At 35.6% G+C, this 17,801-nt stretch overlaps 1 pseudogene; it reads left to right on the forward strand.

Annotated features, from left to right (window-relative positions):
• The first annotated feature begins 3,200 nt into the window (after positions 1-3,200).
• LOC102269668 (iron-sulfur cluster assembly 1 homolog, mitochondrial-like) lies at positions 3,201-3,946 on the forward strand (annotated as a pseudogene).
• The last annotated feature ends 13,855 nt before the right edge of the window (positions 3,947-17,801 follow it).

Genomic DNA, 17,801 nt, shown 5'->3' on the forward strand with positions numbered 1-17,801 from the left:
AGATGTTTAGGAGGGTTTGAACATCCACCCCAGTGGGGGAATAAGTGTGGAATATTCCCTGAACAAAGTTCAAGAGTCCCTTGGGTGGGATGTTTCCTCAAACTCTTGGAGCAATCATAGATCTGAGGAAGAGAAGGGTAAGTACTGTGGTCAGTCCACTCCCTCCATTGGGGACATCCCAAAGGGAGAATAGCTCATTGATTCCAGGGTCTGTTGTGCTGCTTTGAGTGTGCATTGGACTAGTTTTTGTCAGGAGGCATACAGAGAGACAGAGGTGGGAGAGTCCAAGAAGGTATTCATCCGCTGGGAAAAGGAAGAAGCACCTAATAGGGAGGTGAAGAATCTGAAAGCATAGAAGGTGTCGGTACTTAGGAGAGATAGCTACTCTTGGCAGAGGAATTCAAGAGGATCCTCAGACTGAGATTTCAATATTGGGAGACCAAGATATGAACTAGTTTCATGTTTCTTACAGAGGCCCTTATTTTGTCAAAGCACCATGAAAAACTGGACATACGGAATCTTATCCCATAAAGTCTGGCAATAGAGGTCCAACTGAAAAATAATGTAAATTTTTCCTCCACACTCCATGAGGGACCCTACAAACCATTTACCTTTGGGAATCCTGATGGAATAAAATTATCTGAAATACCAAGAGATATGAATTTTCATTTTTTCTTTTTCCAAACTTTTTTTTCCCTACATTCCTATATACTATTAGGTCTAATAATGACAGACAGGTGTTTAACCGTGTATCTATAGATCAAAGGTGGCGTGTTTTGATAATCGCCATCATTTCTTTCCTTTCTCTTGAAGACTTTGGCACAAAAGGACAGAATAAATTACAGTACATCTCTAAGACCCAATAAAAGTAATATTAAAGTCTTATATACTTCTTTTATGATACTTCTAAGCCATAGGAAGAATAGGAAATAAAACTTTCAAGAGAACAAAATGGTTTCAAAGACAAACAAAGAAGATATCCTATTAAAGGAGTGAGTTTGGTCATTATGAGCTAATGTTTCACTGTCTCTTAAAAACTGATGTTTGTCCTTGCAATGAAAGTTACTAGATTATTATTTTAATACATCAGTGCATGAATGTATACTAAGTCTCTTCAGTCTTGTCCTACTCTTTGTGACCCTGTGGACTGTAGCCCACAGGCTCTTCTGTTCATGGGATTCTCCAGACAAGAATACTGGAGTGGATTGCCATGCCCTCCTCCAGGGGATCTTCCCAACCCAGGAATTTAATCTGCATCTCCTGCAGCTCCTGCATTGCAGGCAAATTCTTTACCACTGAGCCACCAGGGAGGCCAATACATCAGTAGTAAAGAATTAGTAGTTCTATAGCCTACAGAGAGTATTGAAAAGGATGCTTGAATTAAAAAAAAAGAAAAAAAGCATTTCTCTGACTCATGAGATAGCAAGAATTTATCTTTCTTACCCCGTTTCTACTCCTGCCTCACCACAATAACTGTGAAACTCAGGATCAGACATTATAATATTGAATGTTTCTTGATTTTGTACAGCCCAAATTTGGGCCATTGCACAGATCCTACAAGGAATTTCCAAAGAGGGTATTTCTTATTAAAGAGAAGGGATTGGAGTTTCAGATCAAGGGCCTTGAAGAGGTATTGTCCAAACTGAAGACAAAAAAAGTCAGATTAGGATAAAAGAAAATTCTCCTGAGGACTTTCTGTGATCTCTGAAACCATAGAAAGGCCATATCAGTCAAAACCTTAACCTTTAACTAGTCTCTGAAACTGTGTTCTTCCCCCATTGTAACCTCTTTTTAAGGACTATTTTACTATCAATGCTTTCCAATTCAGACTTTTATAAAGTTATGTTTGTTAGTTCAGACAGTCAACTGAGTTCTGCTAGACTGATTTATAATCATTCATTTATTCAATATTATTACATCCCTGCAGTAAAATAAACACCATGCAGCTTAAGCAGGAGACACTGAAGAGGAAATGCTGTCCTTTGAAAAAAGACAGTATAATATGATGTGATCAGTATAGTGGGTCATACATAATAAAAAACCCAAGGCATTATGAGTTTAATAATTACAGACCCTATCCTAGTCTTAAAGGTTATAGGACTAGATGAAGTAATGTCAACGCTGAATCCTAAAAAATAAGATGATTTTCAGGTAAAGGAAGAAAGAGGGTAGGAAAGGCTGTAACCAGCAATATAATGGAAATCTGGTAGAGTTCCTGGTATATTCACCTCTTTCAGGTCTGTTACTAATTCTCCCCTCCCTGTATATGTTCTTTCTGTAATCCCAATTATAAGCAGTAAGGTGCTACTTATCAGAACTATGGAAAATCCTATTTGTTCCTATTGACCATATTCAAAACAAGGCAAGAAAAACTCTTCATATTTACATTCAATGCATATCTCTCTTTTGCCATAATATTACTATTGCCTGCAAAAGTGAAATACATGTTTAAATCCAGGGGCTTTTCATGCACAAAGCCAAGTGGTTTTGAATATACTTTAGGTGGTTCTTCATTTCTCCCCCATCCCACCCTAGGCAATCACTGATTTTCTCTTATGACCCTGTAGTTTTGGGGACTTCCCAGGTCACACTGGTGGTAAAGAACCTGCCTCTCAATATAGGGGACATAAGAGATATGGGTTCAGTCCCTGGGTTAGGAAATCCCCTGGAGAAGGGATAGGTTACCCACTCCAGTATTCTTGCTGAGAGAATCCCCATGGACAGAGGAGCCTGGTGACCTATAGTTCATGGGGTCATAAAGAGTTGGACACAACTGAAGCAACTTAACACACGCTAGGTGGTTCTTTAAAGATGAATGGGACTTTCAGTCATTTTGTTTAAATTTGTTTAAAGGTTATAGAAAGTAAATGGGCCTTCAGTGTGGTCTCTGGGTCACATAATCACATAATTTTGCAGTCTCTGGTTTTAAAGAAGGATGATTTCTGATTGATAGCACAGGAGCGAGCACAGGAGCAAATTACTTCAGATACTGCTGGCCTTCCCTCCAAAATACTCTTAAAAATAGATGTTCAAGTCTGTTGCATTCTATCAAATGTTTAAACAACAATTAACATGAATTTTGTATTAGGTTTTGTGGTGAAATAAAAGTTACTTATTTTACAGTGTGCCCGCGCTGTCCATGGAGAGAGGTTGAGACTGCGGAGCTCCAGCCCTAGACAATGGGGCACAGGATGGCGAGGATGTCAGCTTCCTTCATCTGGGCCAGGGTCCCAACTGTGAGCAAGAGGAAGTAGCAGCCACCCCCACCTCTGGGCCGCCCTCACCCTGACACCTTCAGCCATAAAGAAGATAAAATGACTTCTTTTTTTTTTTAATTTTATTTTATTTTTAAACTTTACATAATTGTATTAGTTTTGCCAAATATCAAAATGAATCCATCACAGGTATACATGTGCTCCCCATCCTGAACCCTCCTCCCTCCTCCCTCCCCATACCATCCCTCTGGGTCGTCCCAGTGCACCAGCCCCAAGCATCCAGTATCGTGCATCGAACCTGGACTGGCATCTCGTTTCATACATGATATTTCACATGTTTCAATGCCATTCTCCCAAATCTTCCCACCCTCTCCCTCTCCCACAGAGTCCATAAGACTGTTCCATACATCAGTGTCTCTTTTGCTGTCTCGTACACAGAGTTATTGTTATCATCATAAAATGACTTCTTAAAGATAAGCCTGAACATGTTGATGTCTGAATCAGGGGTTGTAATGGCCTTTCCTACACTTTAAATATACAAAGATAAAAGGAGACTCTGATGAATAAGTTATTCAAGATGGCGTCGGAGTGTTCATTGAGAAGAAAGCACAGCTAACAAACTGTTAAAAACAGAAATGGACTATGTTGAAGACAAATTATCCAATGACTTTGTGTTCAGTAACCCACATATCAAAGGAACTTGTTGCTATGGAGAAAGCTTTAACATTTGATTCCTCAGAACTACTTGGACTGCAGGCCCCAGGAGAGCCGTGGAAGCTCTAAGGCTTATTGAAGAAATCATGCGGCTGTCATGTGGTTAAGGTGTGTAATGTATGGCTGCCTTACAAGGAGAATAAAGTGATGCATTTGAGAATGAAGCCAGTATGTTAGATTCCAGAAGAACTGATACTTTTGTTCTTTATATGGGACAGAAAATGAGAATCCATTTTGGGTAATCTTTCTGATCTGAAAGAAAAAGCTAAATTCTCCTTTCTGCATCCTTTCTGTTAGAACTAGTTCCATGGCAATTGCTTTAATGGGAGGATTTCAGAAAACATATTCTTAACAGTTATGAGTTGGTGGATCTTTTCAAAGAGTTGAAGGTGCATCTCCCATGAAGATTAATGACTTTTAAAATTCAGAGGCAGGAAGTCTTGATTCCTGGTGTCATGTGATGGTGCACTGTTTTTCTCCAGACTTGGCATAGTGTTCCTACATTTTTTATCCAAAATTTCAGTGTCAGATGCCTCGTTTCCTTATTACTCTGTAGCAATCCAGCCATTAGATTAAATATTGAACAAAGATTTCTTGAACTCTAGTACCCAATAGTTCCAAAAGATGAGATCAGAAGGTAAATATTTCACCCAACTGTTTTTAAGTCCATTTCTTTTGCCGCCCTAAGTGTCTGCCCACAGGTGAGATGTCAAGCTGACTTGGATCCTTTCTCTTGGAGTCTCTTAAGGGACTTCCTTGGTGATCCAGTAAGTAAGATTGGATGCTTCCACTGCAAGGGGCATGGGTTCAATCCCTGGTCAAAGAAATAAGATCCCAACAAGCTACATGTCAAGGCCTAAAAAAAAAAAAAAAAAAGTAGGAAGTTCTCTTAAAAGCCATCTAATCCACTCCCTCAATCTTTACCTGGGGAATAAAACCCCAGGGATGCTGAAGGGCTTTTGCTCCCCCAAACACTGCAGGCTGGGTAGGGGCAGAGTGAGGACCACACACACTTCCTCTCTTGTAGGTGCCACACCGGTTCTGTGCTCTGAGGTGGTCAGTGGAGGTAAATGGATGATCGGGCTTCTTTATTTGGTCAGCATTTTTATTAGATTTCCTTGTAATTTGGAGAGGATATTTAGCTTTCTTTTCTTTTGGATGAGAAGAATCTTATTTTAAAACCCATTTATGTGAATTATCACCTTGTTTCACCAGGACTTAGAAGAGTAGTTTATATTAGCAGGGAAGAGGACACCGTAGCAACCCAGAATTGTTCTTTCAGAACATGATAGTAATTGTGAAGCAGAACATGGAGATCTTTTCTTGTAATTCCCAGTGTGTGTACACTTTCTGGATCCTAAGTGCAATTGCTAAAATTTTAAGCCTAATATTTTAACCTAACATTTTTATCATCACCCTTTCTTTAACAGTGTTCCTTTTGTTCTTTAGTTATCAGTTTTCCTGGATTTGACTTATTAAATAGTCTATGAGATGACATATTTGCTTCTTTTGAAAGCCTGTTCTTATGAATTAAAGTAGCTGAATTCCTTTATGTTTGTCATATTTACTAAGGTACCTGGCACAAAATGCACCAAAACCTACAGCAGCAGCTTTATGTAAATGCTCATGAATTTGTATTGTTACTATAATTGTCAATCCACTTAAAATTTATGCACTATTGTATATATATATAGAGATTGAGTTGCCAATAAAAAAATAGTAGCCTCTTTGTGATCATTAAAAAAAAAAAAGCAGTAACTTATTTCATATGCCTTCTAATATTACCACAAAACTTAAGTAATTTTATATGGATAAGCAATCATTTAAAAATGATTTTTAAAAATTTTCTATTTGAAAATTTATATATGTATAGAATACATAAAGTGACCATATACAACATATACAGTGTATCAATATAAGAAAGACTTTTCTTCAGGATTTATAAATATGATATTGAAAATTCACTAAGAATATACTTGTTGGAACATTAGATTTTTGACATTTAAATGTGACATAAAATTTAAATCTACAGTTATTAATTATAAAATGTGAAAAGCCTCTGCACATTTTGTTATTAGTACATAAATTTAAGTAATTATAAATGTAGTCTAAAGGAAACATTCTCTAAACAGAGAAAATAAAATTGATTTTCATAAAATAATTAACACTGGAGAAAATTCCTATTTAGTTCAATATAAGAGATAAGAGTGATTATATTTAGATAATTTAATTTTAATACTAAAATTTGCAAATTACAGATGTTACATTTAAAATATTTTATACTTTACAATATCAAGTTATAGTCAATATTATGATATTGATGCAATTTTATGAGCAGAACATTTTCTGTTTTAAAGAAATTGTGAGTTTAAAAATAAAAATATTGAAAGGAGTTCCCTGGTGGCTCAGACAGTAAAGAATCCACCTGTACTTTGGGAGACCTGGGTTTGATCCCTGGGTTGGGAAGATCCCTTGGAGGAGGGCAGAGCAACCTACTTCAGTGTTCTTGCCTGGAGAATTCCATGGACAAAAGAGCCTGGCAGGCTACAGTCCATGGAGTTGCAAAGAATAGGACACGACTGAGAGACTTTCACACGCTGTTTATCTAAAAATTGGCACAAAAACAATAAATTGTCTTATATATTGTTTTTGTGTAATAGCATATAAAAACAAAAAATACTAAAAGGAAAAAAAAAATACTGTGTAGTCTAACCTGTACTATGATAGGTACATTGTCCCAATCTATCAAAGATTGTTCTCAATTATTTTAAATATCAAATTCAAATGTAAATTGATATTAATAAAATATTGCTCTTATTAGATAAATTTACTGAAACAACTCCAGCCTCACCTAGGCTCTCATTTTCACCTAGTGACTAAAATCTAAATTAGTATTATCCTTAGATACATACTCTAGGTTGAAGAACTCTACTTATATTCAGCTCCAAGAAAGTTTCCTAATGGACTGAACTGTGAAGATTAAGACACATAATTCACAATTTGGGCACTCACTAAAATATATATATATATATATATATATATATATATATATACTGAACACCTACTTAAAAAATAAATCCAATATACATTCAGTGCAGACTTTACACTGCTATGAACAAAGTAATTATATTGTAATTTGTTGTGTGATTAAAGATGTAAGATTTAGCAAAAAAAAAAAAAAAAAAACTGAACATGTTCAGATGTTTAGTTAAAATTCAATTTCATACACAAGTGAATATGTTTTTAGCATAAGTATGTCTCTTGCAATATTTGAGATATATTTATAATTTTTTAGAAATTATTCATTATTTAAAATTTAAATTAAACTGAGTTTCCTGAATTTTTTCTGATAACCTTATGTGAGATGTTATGTTTAATCATGTCATTATGCTGCTGCTTGTTCCAATGTCTGTCCTTTTTCCCAACTGTCTCTTTTTCTGTTCATCCTGCTCAGAGTCCCTACCTGTAGTCCCTGACTACAGGCTACCTCCGGCCAGTTTGTTTATTATGATTACCCAGTGTCAACTTTTCTTTTGACAAACTTAATATTTTCTTAAACCTAAGTGTTTGGCTTAAATTTGGTTGACTAGCCATTTAAAGTTCCTGATCTGATTCAATAATTAATCTCAGAACTAGCTTAAATTCTGCTGAATAATCTTTTCTAAGCACATTTGATATATTTGGTCTTTCTTTGATCACCCTGCTCTCTTTCTGCCTTCTAAGGAGCTAGATGTGTCATTGACTCAGAATGACTTTTTTTGCAAGACAGTCTGTAGTTATTAAAGTATAATAATGAGTTGTTATAGTGATGAGTTCTTACAAGACAAAAAAAATAATTTTAAAATTAATCCAATTCCTAGAATAAACTATAAAGATAAGCTCCTGATATTGGTCTTAACAATGATGCCTTGGATTTAAACAAGTGGGAGTACATCAAACTAAAAAGCTTCTGTGCAGCAAGGAAGCCAATAACAAAATGAAAAAGCAGAGGGAAAGATATATTTACAAATCATCCAACTGATAAGCAGTTAATATGCAAAATATATTTAAAAAACTCAATAGCAAAAAACCCCAAATATTTATATTTTTAAAATAAGCAGAGATAGTGAGTACATATTTTTCCAAAGAAGACACACAAGTGGCTAACAGGAACATGGAAAGGTGCTCGATGCTACTGACCATCAGTTCAGTTCAGTTCAGTTCAGTTGCTCAGTGGTGTCCGACTCTTTGCAACCCCATGAACTGCAGCACTCCAGGCTTCCCTATCCATCACCAACTCTCAGAGTTCACTCAAACTCATGTCCATCGAGTCAGTGATGCCACCCAGCCATTTCATCCTCCCTTGTCACCTTCTCCTCCTTCCCCCAATCCCTCCCAGCAACAGAGTCTTTTCCAATGAGCCAACAGTTCGCATGAAGTGACCAAAGTACTGGAGTTTCAGCTTTAGCATCATTCCTTCCAAAGAAATCCCAGGGCTCATCTCCTTCAGAATGGACTGGTTGGATCTCCTTGCAGTCCAAGGGACTCTCAAGAGTCTTCTCCAACACCACAGTTCAAAAGTATCAATTCTTTGGCACTCAGCCTTCTTCGCAGTCCAACTCTCACATCCATACATGACCACAGGAAAAACCATAGCCTTGACTAGACAGACCTTTGTTGGCAATGTAATGTCTCTGCTTTTGAATATGCTATCTAGGTTGGTCATAACCATCAGGGAAATGCAAATCAAAAACACAATGAGATATGACCTCATACCTGTTAGAATGACTATCATCAAAAAGATAGAATAGCATGTATTGGAGAGGGTATAAAAGAAGAGAATCCATGTTCACTGCTGGTGGGAATGTAAATTGGTGCAGCCACTATGAGACATAATCTGGAGGTTCCTCGGAAATTTCCTGGTGGTCCAGTGGTTAGGATTCTAAGCTTCCACTGCAGGGTACATGTGTTCAATCCCTGGTTGAGCAACTAGAATACCACATGCTGCACTGCATAGCAAAAAAAAAAAAAAAAAAATTGGAGGGTCCTCAAAAAATTAAAAATAGAACTACCATATGTTTAAGCAATGCCCAAAACTTCTGGGCATATGTCCAAAGGAAATGAAAACAGAAACCAATGAGTTATATGCAATCCCATGTTCATTACAGCATTACTCACAGTAGCCTAAATATGGAAACAACGTAAGAGTCAATTAACAGATGAATGAAAAAAAAATTAACAGATGAATGGATAAAAAGTGATATATATATATATTATTGAGTCATTACAAAGAAGGAGATTCTTCCCTTTGCAACAAAAATTGGACCTTAAAGACATTATAAGTGAAATAAGTCAGATGGAGAAAGACAAATTCTGCAAGGTATCCCTTATATGTGGAATCTAAAAAAATAGAGCTCAAAAACAGAGGCTAGAACAGTGGTAACTAGGGTTTGGAGGGTGGGGAAATGGAGAGATGTTGGTCAAAGTTACAGACTTGCAGTTATAAGATGAATAAGTCCTGAGAATCTAATGCACAGCATAGTGATTATAGTTAATAATACTGTATCATGAACTTGAAAGTTTCTAAAAGATAGTAAATGTTCTCACCATAAAAAAAGAAACAGTAATTATGTGATGTGAGGTACATTTTAGTTAATGTATCATGGTAATAATTTTGCAAAGAATGTGTATCAGTACTTTGTAATTTAAAATAACACAACATTATATTTCAACTATATCTCACTAAAGTTGGAAAATAACTCATATTTATTATTTGGAAGAATTGTTCCTCTGTGCCCCCTCTGAAGTTAAATATAGTCGTGTGACTATTTTTCCCAAGTGAAAGGTTAGAAGTGTCAATTCTAGACTGTAGCTTTAAGATTCAGAACAAGACTTACCATCTTTATTCCTACTGCTGAGATGATTTTGGAAGTATGTTTTAAAATGTGTCTGAGTTCAGATTAGCAGAACTTCGTTGGTGACCCATATATTTCTTATATAGTCCTAGTAGGAAATAAACTTATTTTAAGAATTTAGAGTCATTAATATGTGAAATAAACCTACCCATGCTGATGCATATAGTCACTACAGATAATCTGTATCATAAAATTAGACAGGCTTATTTGCCTGAGAGGAACTATAAATAGTGAGTCATTGTGAATTCTATATTATGAAGCAGTGAATCAAAAATTAAAGTCATTCATTTAAATTTAAATGGGAATTAAAGGACAATTTGTTCATTTTAGCTAAAAAAAAGATATTTTATATTCCAGATTTCATACTTTCTAAAATAATGGTGCAAAGATCAAGAACAGTTTTTTTCATTCCATTCAGCTCTAAAAGGATGTAACTAATTTTGGAAGCATCATTCAATTTAATATCCTATGCACATTTATCATATTACCTATTAGCCATCTATAAATAAGTTTCTGACTAATTATATATATATTAATTTAAATCTAATAATCTACACCATATTTAATTATAAGTATATTTTATTGAATTTGAGCACTATATTTTATTTATTCTAAAAGTAATGTTATGTTCTAACATACCATGGTTGTTATTAATACGTTGTTAATTTATTAATTTATTTAAGAAAAATAATAGCATTGTTATCTAATATTCAAACTATCACAGTCTACATTATATCTGAACAATATGATATTTTTGAAACATTCTAAATTTTTTGACTTGTTAATGCTTAGTAAAAAGCTAATTATAGGAAAACATCACCTGTTAAGTATAAAGAATATTTTTGAACAGATAGAATGAGAAGTATGGGATGAGAAACACATTCAAAACCTTTGCTGTGCTTATAGCTATAACTCAGTTTTCCTATACTGGGTCTTGTACTTTCACTGTCATATTTTGATGAATATATACCTGCAAAGGTTTGCTCTTCTAGTTTGTCTTCTACTTCATATTTTTTTGTCTTAGGTTTCAGAGAATTTCACTTAGTTTTATAGTATAATATAGTCTCTCGGAGAAGGCCATGGCACCCCACTCCAGTACTCTTGCCTAGAAAATTCCATGGATGGAGAAGCCTGGTAGCTTGCAGTCCATGGGGTCACGAAGAGTCGGACACGACTGAGCGACTTCACTTTCACTTTCACTTTTCACTTTCATGCATTGGAGAAGGGCATGGCAACCCACTCCAGTGTTCTTGCCTGGAAAATCCCAGGGATGGGGGAGCCTGGTGGGCTGCCGTCTATGGGGTCACACAGAGTTGGACACGACTGAAGTGACTTAGCAGCAGCAGCAGTCTCTAATGTCCTGTTAGAATTTCTTATAGTTTCTTGGGATTCCTACTCACTTTGAATATTTGAATTAAGGAAGTGAATGGTCAGAAGTGCATCAGTTCAGTTCAGTCGCATAGACACATCTGATTGTGACCCCATGGGTTGCCGCATGCCAGGCTTCCCTGTCCATCACCAACTCCCAGAGCTTGATCAAATTCATGTCCATTGAGTTGGTGATGCCATTCAAATATCCCATCTTCTGTCATCTTTTTCTCTTTCTGCCCTCAATCTTTCCCAGCATCAGGGTCTTTTCTAATGAATTATTTCTTCACATCAGGTGGCCAAAGTATTGGAGTTTCATCTTCAGCATCAGTTCTTCCAATCAATATTCAGGACTGATTTCCTTTATGATGCACTGGCTTGATCTCCCTGCAGTCCAAGGGACTCTCAAGAGTCTTCTCCAACACCAAAGTTTGAAAGCATCAATTCCTTGGTCCTCAGATTTCTTTATGGTCCAACTCTCACATCCATACATGACTACTGGAAAAACAATAGCTTTGACTAGACTGATCTTTGTTGGCAAGATTATGTCTCTACGTTTTGCTATGCTGTCTAAGTTGGTCATAGCTTTTCTTGCAAGGAGCAAGTGTCTTTAATTTCATGGCTGTAGTCACCATCTGCAGTGATTTTGGAGCCCACCTCGCCCAAATAAAGTCTGTCACTGTCTCCATCATTTCCCCATCTATTTGCCAGAAGTGGTGGGACTGGATGCCATGATTTGAGCTTTTTGAATTTTGAGTTTTAAGCCAGTTTTTTCATTTTCTTCTTTCACTTTCATGAAGAGGCTCTTTAGTTCTTCTTTGCTTTTTGCCAAAAGGGTGGAGTCATCTGCATATCTGAGGTTATTGATATTTCTCCCAGCAATCTGGATTCCAACTTGGCATTTCACATGGTGTACTCTGCATATAAGTTAAATAAGCAGAGTGACAATATACAGCCTTGACATACTGCTTTCCCAATTTGGAACCAGTCCATTGTTTCATGTCCAGTTGTAACTATTGTTTCTTGACCTTCATACAGATTTCTCAGGAGGCAAGTAAGGTGGTCTGGTATTCCCATCTCTTTAAAGATTTTTCCCAGTTTGTCGTGATCCACACAGTCAAAGACTTTGGCATAGTCAATAAAGCAGAAGTATATGTTTTCCTGGAACTCTCTTGCTTTTTCTATGATCCAATGGATGTTGGCAATTTGATCTCCGGTTCCTCTGCCTTTTCTAAATCCAGCTTTGAATCAGAAATGCATAATATCCTTATACACATACTTGAATCAGAAATGCATAATATCCTCATATACATAGGTTTATTTATGCAGGTTTTAAAAAGTGATACATATCTAATTTTACATGTGGTAATCCTGACTTTCATCCAAAATGAACAATCACTGAGAAATCATGTAGTTTTTATATTAAATCACTATCTGTCATCTCTCAAGATTAACTGGATGCACATATAATATTTTAATGTATCAAGTTTTCAGATTTGAAATTACCAGTCTGACAATGACAATGGTTGGTGGGGAGAGGTTGAGAAAGAAGTTACATATTGGAGAGAATGAGCACTTTTGATTCTCTGGGTGATGATAAATTACATAGATAAATAAACAGTGAAAATGACATAAAATAGTGATAGTTTGCTAAACTTTCAGTGGTTTTATATATATATGTATATACATATCATTGTTTCCTAGCCCAACTCACCTTGTCCTTCTGACAACAAGACAATTCCTGAGTTGATCATGTAAAGGACTGATTAAATAGTTTCAATCAATAATCTTGATTCAGGTCACTTTTCAGACTCCATATTCCAGCCTTCCAGCCCCCTCACTTCTTTTCCAGTGAACTTCGTATTTATCACCATTTCCAAGACAATCCAGCTCCTTTTACAACTTTTCTCAATGCATGCTATTCTCTCTTCTCCACCTGGCAAGCTCCTACTTCAGAACATTAGTTTTGCTGTTTTAAGTAGTAATAAAAAGGAGAAGAAAAGAGGACAATTTCAAACTAGCTTAAATACTACTGGGAATTTATTGATTCATAACAGAGAGTTAGGTTTTAAAGTGTTAGTTGCTTGGTCAAGTCTGACTCTTTGCGACCCTATGGACTGTAACCCACCAGGTTCCTCTGTCCATGGGATTCTCCAGGCAAGGATACTGGAGTGGGCCATTCCCTTTCCAGGAGATCTTCCCAACCCAAGGGTCAAATCCAGGTCTTTTGTGTTGCAGGCAGACTCTTTACTATCTGAGCCACCAGAGAAACTCTAGTTAAGTTTTATGGCTGAGTTAATTTATGAGTTCTTGTTGACATTAAAAATTGAGTTTTTTACTTTTCTGTCCCCTTGAATAGGAGATGAAGCTATCAGTCTTAGTCAAAAATCATCTGGAAATCACTCTTGCTTTCTAAAATTTATCTTTTTATTATCTATCCAGTGTCTCACAAATATGTCATTTTCAATGTCACCATTTCACATAATAATAATTTTAATAATAAATACGCTAGAATAAGTTAATAATAATGGAAAGATATATTAATTAGATGGAGGTCTAGCAATTTTGAAAACTTTTGAATCTTCCAATGTCCCCTTTTCTTCTAAGTCCTATGTGAATAAATAGCTATGAATGAATAATTAAACATTTAAATAACATATTTTTCTTCTGTTCTTTTTAATGCCCTGAAAAATTGTTTTAGATTGTCCAGGTGAATTCTCACATCTCAAGTAATCCCATTGATAGTTTTAAGTTCTGTTGCTTGTGAAGCAAAATGTTTTGGTGGATATAGCAGTTTTTTTTTTTTTTTTTTTTAACATACCAGAATGAAGCAAGGTCTCTGGATATTTTAGGATCAGAAACTCCTAACCTCATGATATTAGTTACTTGTATAGCCATAATGATGGAAACAGACTGGAAGAGTTATAATGGAAATATTGTACTATTTTAACTTTTTAAAAATATCTCTCTGAATCCATTTTGGTGTAGGATGTTGCCTACTTCAAATGATATGGGTAACAGCATTTCCTCGTATAACCCTAAGGTTTGTCTGTCCAGCAGTTCCTTTCATGTGTTAAGCTAGCTCAGAAACCCAAGAACCATCCATAATAAAAAAGGAACTATATGAGACATGGGTACTAGGGTTCCCAGGTGGTGCAGTGGTGAAGAATCCACCTGCAATGCAAGAGACAAGGGAGATGCAGGTTCGATCCCTGAATCAGGAAGATCCCCTGGAGTAGGAAATGGCAACGCACTCCAGTATTCCATGGCTGGAAATTCCATGGACAGAGGGGCCTGACAGCTACAGTCCATGGGGTCGCAAAGAGTCAGATATGACTTAGCGACTCAACAACAACCAAGGACATATGTACTAGCAGTCAAATCACTTGGCAGAGAAAAAAGTTTGAATTTCATTCTAAATGCAATGGGAAATCCTCAGTGCTTTTAATCAGGAAAATTAAACTCTGGTTAGTTTGTACAGAATAACTTATAGGGAAAAGAGGTTGGATGTAGAACACTTAGGAAGCAATTAAAATAGACCAGGAGAAAGATAATAATAGCTAGATGAACGTATTAAGTGATGGAATAAAGAAGATAAATCTGAAATACAATGATAGTATCAAAGATGTTTATTTTTGGTTATTTGTTGAATGAACATCCTACAGATCATTATAGGATATCAATAAAAATCTTGTCATTCATGAAACACCTATATTTTAGTGACTTTGCAAATAGACGTCCTATTGTACTTATGTTCAAAACTGTACAAATTCCTCCTGCATGTCACTATTATTAGACCATTTACTGAAACTGTCAACAATGCTAAGTCATTATGGTATAAATAAATTAATTTTTAAAACCTTTTGAATACTTATTATGGCTGGAGAAAGAGAATTTAACAAATTTTTAAAACATCCATCTTATTAAATATAATTCAAAATGCTCCACATTTTTCATACTATTTTAATTTTAAGGATAGGATTTCAAAATATCAAATGATTCTTCTTTAAAATTGAATGAAGGTGTTTATTTTGTTATATACAAGTGCTCTGTAAAACTCCATTAAATGATTCACGTGAAGGACTGTTACAGAATGCAAGCTCAATACACGCTTGCTCACTCAGTCATGCCCAACTCTTTGTGACCCATGGACTGTAGCCCACAAGGCTCCTCTGTCTATGGAATTTTCCAAGCAAGAATACTGGAGTGAATCACCATTTCTTCCTCCAAGGAATCTTACCAAACCCACATTTCTTGTGTCTCCTGCAGTGGCAGGAGGATTCTTTACCACTGAGCCACCTGTGAAGCCCCTATTACAGTATACTTGCTCCTTATTCTTAAGTGTTTAAAACTGAGTACCAAAGGGACATTTTTAGTACTATGTATCATTTAAATTAGGGAATCACATAGATTCATAACTCTCAGGGGAAAAAAATACAGCTCAGTGCCTGGGATTCTATTTTACCTTACTTACAAGGTAATAAACTAGTTTATCACAGTTTTAAGGATGCTGGCATATGACACAGATTCCAGGGTTAGAGACAAATGCCTTTATTACTTATAAGCACAACAACAAGCACAGCATAAAATCTGCATTGATTCCCATTGATCCTTCAGTCCTATGGGAGTGATGCAAAGCAGATAGTGCATGTGCAGTGGGTCTCATGTATCATAGTTCATTCCTTTTTATTGCTGAGTACTATTCATGGTATCGATGTGGCAACGTGGTAAACACAGATTGAGAGACTCATTAGCTTTACAGTAAGTGTTAAGAAAGTATGCCTTTTTTTTTTTTAACCAGAGGAAGATGTTATCTTATTCCTCAAGGTTGCTTGCTGCAAATGCAATCCTGAGAAATGACTTGGGTAAAAGTGCTCAAGACCTTGTACTCTTGGTGTGATCAGCAGGAACATGTCTCAGAACCTATGGTGGAGTTCTTTCACCAACAGTACATCCATAAAGTTGCTAGGATTCAATCTAACAGGTATATAAGTAAACAATTTTAAACTAATATAATTAGTGAGGGCCAATAAAATCACAATTTAAGTTGTAAGTTTCCTGGATTATTTTTGTTACCATCAAGATGGATGAAATGATGATGATGACTTTTCTCACTACAGTCTAGATCCCCTTGCAGTTTCTACCTCTTGCTCTTCAATTTACTCACACTATGTCCTTCAAATTTTCCCATTTATTTTGTTGAACTTGTGAAGTCTGTGGTAATTAATCTTATAGAATATCTATGTGATAGTATCCCCACTTGCATCCCTGGTTTACAAAGACATGAAAGTATCCTTGACCTTGTTATCTAGGTGTTCAGTTTATAGAGACATATCTAGTAGAGTTTTGATGCTTATTGATGTTTATATTCTTTTCTCCGCTTGTGAAAACTTTTGAAGATTTGGCATATGGCCAAGAAACTTGAACTTTAGAGAATTTTAATGTTGTTTTGTTTTGGTTTTTATTTCAATTGTTTCATATGGCTATGGGAAACCAAATTCTAAAATGATCCCAATGACATAAGAAATAGAATTCTACTGTTAGGATTTGGCACTAACCAATAGATAGAATATGCAAAAAGACTGGAGAATGAAACCTTGCTCCTTAAATCACAACTAAGGTCATGAAGCTATGAAACTATTAAATTTTTCACAACTATGAAAAGGGATGTGAATTCTGTTAGTCTATATTAGGATATAATCTGTCTTATTTTTTCTTGTATTGGTCTTCAGCACAGCTATTCCCAAACATTGTATAGTATAATATTTCCTATTGCATAATTTCTCACCTTGTCATAGAAGCCACTGTAAGGCCTAGGTCATTGCAAAGGTCAAAATTTTCCTTGTATAACATTTCACCCTTTTGATGGCTCCCTTCCATCCTATCATTAAGAGTTGATCACTCAGACTTTTTGTAAGCACTTCCAATAAGAGATTACAATTATATGTTAAACTGTCATTCACTTTTCACATAAATTTGGGTAGAAAATTGAGATTAATCTGCCTCTCCAAAATTTCATTTTTAATAAGTTAATTTTAAAGTTTTTAAATAATTGTATATATGCATGTAATTGAAAGAAATAATATGGTGTGATCTTGTTTATCCTTTACCCAGATTTGCTCTATGCTAACTTTTTGCAAAGCTATCTCACAATATGATAAACAAGATATTAACATTGGTACAAAAATACAACGGACAGATTCACCGCAGAAGTCTTCCTCAGTTTGCCTTTTTATACCAGATCGACTTCCCTAGAACAGTCAGTCTCTTTTTACCCTTGGCAAGCAATCATCCTTTTTCCATTTCAAGAATGTTCTATACATGGAATCTTACTGTATGTAAACTTTGGGGAGTGGCTTTATTCACTCAGCAGAAATATCTGGAAATTCATCTAGCTAATTGTGTATATTACAGCTTGTTCCTGTTTATTACTAAGTACTTTTCCATGGTATGAATACACCAAGTTTGTTTAACCATTCACTTACTGAAGAATTCCTGGGTTGTTTCTAATTTGGGGGCTATTACAAACAAATCTGCTATAAATATCCCTGTATGTAATCTGGGTAAACATAAATTTTCATTTCTCTGGGATAAAATGCCTAAGAGTACA

This window comes from Bos mutus, chromosome 26 (assembly GCF_027580195.1).
Source record: "Bos mutus isolate GX-2022 chromosome 26, NWIPB_WYAK_1.1, whole genome shotgun sequence".
Classification (NCBI taxonomy): Eukaryota; Metazoa; Chordata; class Mammalia; order Artiodactyla; family Bovidae; genus Bos; species Bos mutus.